This window comes from Elephantulus edwardii, unplaced genomic scaffold, assembly GCF_000299155.1.
Source record: "Elephantulus edwardii isolate Elephantulus edwardi_28Jun2011 unplaced genomic scaffold, EleEdw1.0 scaffold00088, whole genome shotgun sequence".
In the NCBI taxonomy this organism is placed as follows: Eukaryota; Metazoa; Chordata; class Mammalia; order Macroscelidea; family Macroscelididae; genus Elephantulus; species Elephantulus edwardii.
Window position 1 is genome coordinate 10809491 of NW_006399838.1, and position 4064 is coordinate 10813554.

At 40.6% G+C, this 4064-nt stretch overlaps 1 protein-coding gene across 1 annotated transcript in view; it reads right to left on the minus strand.

Annotated features, from left to right (window-relative positions):
• The window catches only part of LOC102876878, a gene marked incomplete at its 5' end in the record, with an annotated part of 41075 nt that overhangs the window by 4957 nt on the left and 32054 nt on the right, over positions 1 to 4064 (minus strand). The gene's annotated exons all lie outside the window — the stretch shown is intronic.

Consider the following 4064-nt stretch of genomic DNA (forward strand, 5'->3'; position numbering starts at 1 on the left):
ATGTCAGTTATGGTCTCTTTGGGGTATATTCCCAGTAGTGGAATTGCTGGGTCAAATGGTATCTCTATTTGCAACTTTTTGAGAACGTGCCATACCACCTTCCATAGTGGTTGAACCGGACAATCTATTCTTATGCAATTTGTGGCTTCTGAAAACCTGCTGGAGGGTCAGCTATGGGTCAGTTTCAACACCTTAGTAAACAATAACAACAAGCCTGCCTCACTGCCCAAGAGAGTCCTAGTGGTGTTTTCCACTAAGAGAGAAAATAACTCCTTGCTGTAGAGTTGGCCTAATTCATACCAGACCCTCCCAGATTGGGGGTTGGAGGCTGTAAATCACATGACAGAAAATTGCCCGTCTTTCTCCCTCAAGGTTGCTGGTAGGTTTGAACCTTCAGAGAGTCTCTGCCTTTCAGGTAGCAGGAGGACGCCTTACAGACTACACCAGAAGAACCTCCTCCTATCATGGTATATAAAGAAAAGGTAAGTCTGTCCATTCTGATTTTAAAGGAAGGCAGACAGGCTTCCCGAGACTGCAAGCCCGCCAATGGCAGTGATCTGGGTCATTTTCCGACGTTGACACTCAGCGCCCGACACATTATTCAGCATATTCTCAACGTGTCCTGATCGACGAGGTAACCTGATTGGCTACAGGTAATCTCAGCAAAATGGAACAAAAACACGCACTAAGATACATAACAACTTGTGAAGACTGAGTTAGGTCCCTAAATAAGAAGATACATTTCTTTTTCTTTTTTTTTCCTGTATTCAGTTCCTATATGGAGAGGGAGGGAATCAGAAAATTAAAGATTTTTTAAATAAAATAACACAAACATGCATTCTTACTAGGTATAAAATGTGTTAGGCATTTAAATTGAACACAGTTTCCTAATAACTAACACTTCTCAATAGTTTTGCCTTCAAGTCACAATTGTACAAGAATATGTGAGCAGAGAAAACAAAATCTATCACTGACACCTTGCCTTTGGGAAAATTCCTTTATGTTTACGCTGGGATTTAATATACTGAGGGAAATACACCGTACTTATTGTGGGCTTTGAATCCCTCAAGGAGAGTTAAAACAAAACAAAACCCACCAGAACAAACTCTCATTGCCGCCGCCTTCTTTTTTTTTTAAATAAATCTATTTTTTAAAACTGTGATTTTTTTTCCATATGAATCAGGGTGAAATCTCTCAGGGAGGAGTGATAGGGAATGGCAAAGGAAACACTGACAAAGGAGATTAATCAGAACTGGTTTTGACAACCACTGTGGCAGTTGGTCACTTAAAACAGACTTTGAAGGGGAAAAAAAAGAGAGGAACAAACTGAGGGCGGTAGAGAAAATAGTGCAACAATGAATAAATGGAAAGCATAAATCTCTGTAAATGTTCATTAAAATTAATAAAATGAAAACAAACAAAATCTAACTGTGATTTTTTAACCAACATTTCTAGAAAGATTGGGTTTTCATTCATTCATTGCTGCACATTTTCCTCCCTCCCCCTCCTTTCATCCTGCCCAGCTCCACTTTAAAATGCACCTCTTATTCCAGATTGTCACATGTTGGTGGTGGTGTTATGTGCAGTCAAGTCTCTTGTGACTCACAGCACCCCTATGTACAACAGCCATGAAACCTGCTCTAGCCTGTGCCAGCTTTACTGTCTCTGACACATCTACCCTCATTACCCTAGTCACTGTATCAATCCATCTAATTGATGATCTCCCTCTCTTTCTCTGTCCCTTCACGCTTCCAACCATGATGTCCCTCTCGAAGGACCGGTCCCTCTTTGCCACATGCCCAAAAGTATATCAGACGAAGCTTTAGAATTCTTGCCTTCAAGGAGCGGTCTGGCTTCACCCTATGATGAACCTGTTTGTTCTCCTAGCAGTCCATGGTATATTCAATACTCTTCTCCAGCACCACAGCTCAAAGGCATCAATACTCTTTCCGTCATCTCTAGTCATTGTGCAGCTCTCTGATGGATAGCAAGTAATTGAGAAGACTATGGCCTGAATCAGGAGCACATTAGTCTCCAGACTGACATCATTGCTCTTCAATATTCTGGAGAGGTCCCTGACAGCTGACTTTCCCAGTGCAATTCATCTCTTGATTTCCTGGCTTCTGGTACCAAGAGTGTTGATTGTGGAACCAAGTAAACTGAAGCTGTTAACAATCTCAATCTTTTCCCCACCTGTTATAATGCTGCCAATTGGCCCAGTGTTGAGAATCTTTTTTTTCTTGATATTGAGCTTCAATCCATTTGAAGGCTTCCATTCTTAACTCTGCAGCAAGCACTTCAGGGCCTCCTCAGTTTCAGCAAACAGAGTTGTGCCATCTGCATAACGCAGGTTGTTGATTCTTCCTCCAAATCATGATGCCACATTCCTTGTCGTACAGCCCAGCATCTCGGATGATCTGCTCTGCATACAGATTGAAAAGGTGTGGAGACAGACTACATCCCTGGCATACATCCTTCCCAATTTTGAACCATGCACTGTTCCTTTGCTCTCTTCTAACGACTGCTTCCTGGTCCAAGTATAGGTTTCACATTAGCACAATCAAATGTTCTGGGATTCCCATTCTTCTCAGAGTCAGCCACAGTTTGTTGTGATCCACACAGTCAAATGCCTTTGTATAGTCAATGAAATACAGATAGACATTTCTCTGATACTCTCTGCCTTCTGCCATGTAACATTAGCTATATTATCCCTAGTAACACAGCCTCTTCTAAACCCAGTCTGCATATCTGGCAGTTCTCTGTTGATGTACTGCTCCAGTCGTTATTCTCAGCAGAATCCTGCTTGCATGTGATATTAATGATATTGCCTGATAATTTCCACAGTTTGAAGGGTCACCTTTTTTTGGAACGGAAACAAATATAGATCTCTTCCAGTCAGTTGACCAGGTGATTGTCCTCCAGATTTCTTGGCAAAACTTAGCATGCAGGGCACCATCTGTTGTTGAAATGTATCAATTGATACGCCATACATTCCTGGCATTTTGTTTTTTGCCGATTCTTTCAGAGCAGCTTGAACTTTTTCCTTCATCACCACAGGCTCTTGCTCATGCATTGTTTTATGAAATTCTTCTGTGTCAGACAATTCCTTCTGGTACAGTGTCTGTATACTCCTTTCATCTTCTTTTAATGCTTTTTGGATCATTTAATATTCTGTCCAAAGCATCTTTAAGCATTTCAATGCTTAATTTGGCTTGAATTTGTTTTTCAGTTCCTTCAGGTGATGAAATGCTGAGAGAATTAAGCCCTTTTTATTTTCTGACTCCAGCTCTTTGCACATTTCATTATAATACTTGGCTTTGTCTTCCCAAGCTGCCCTTTGACGTCTTCTGTTCAGCTCCTTAATTTCTTGATTTCTTACCTTTGCATTGGCTTCTTGGTGCTGTAGTGCAATATTCAGTCTCTTCTGACATCCATCTTAGTTTTTTCTTCCTCCTCTGTAATGGCCTTTTGCATTCTTCATGGATAGTATTCTTTTTTTTTTTTCACATCAGAAGTGGTATCCACATCCCAGAGGGTGGGATGACCCGGGGAAGTGAGTGGGCGCTGCGTGTGCCATCAGCCCAAACTCCTTCCGAGGTGCACGTGTTTTTAATTTTTTTTAGTTGTGATTCACATAAATGTTTACAAAGCATGTTGTTTTTTTAATTGATCATGCACAATGGATAGTATTCTTGATATCCTCCCACAGCTCATTTGGTCTTCAGTCAAAGCCCTAAACCTGTTCCTGAGATGGTTTTGAAATTCAGGTGGGATAGACTTAAGTTCAAATTTTAGTTCCTGTGGATTTGATTTAATTTTCTTCAACTTCAGCTTTAACTCGTATATGAGTAGTTGATGGTCTGTTCCACAATCAGCATCTGGCCTAGTTTTCACAGCTGATAATGAGCTTCTCCAGCAATTCTTTCCACAGATGTAACAGATTTGATTCCTATGTAGAACATCAGGTGAAATCCATGTGTAAGCTTGTGTTTGTGTTTTCTTGTAAAAGGTATTTGCAATGAATAAATCATTGTTTATACAGAATTCTATCAGTTTATCTCCAG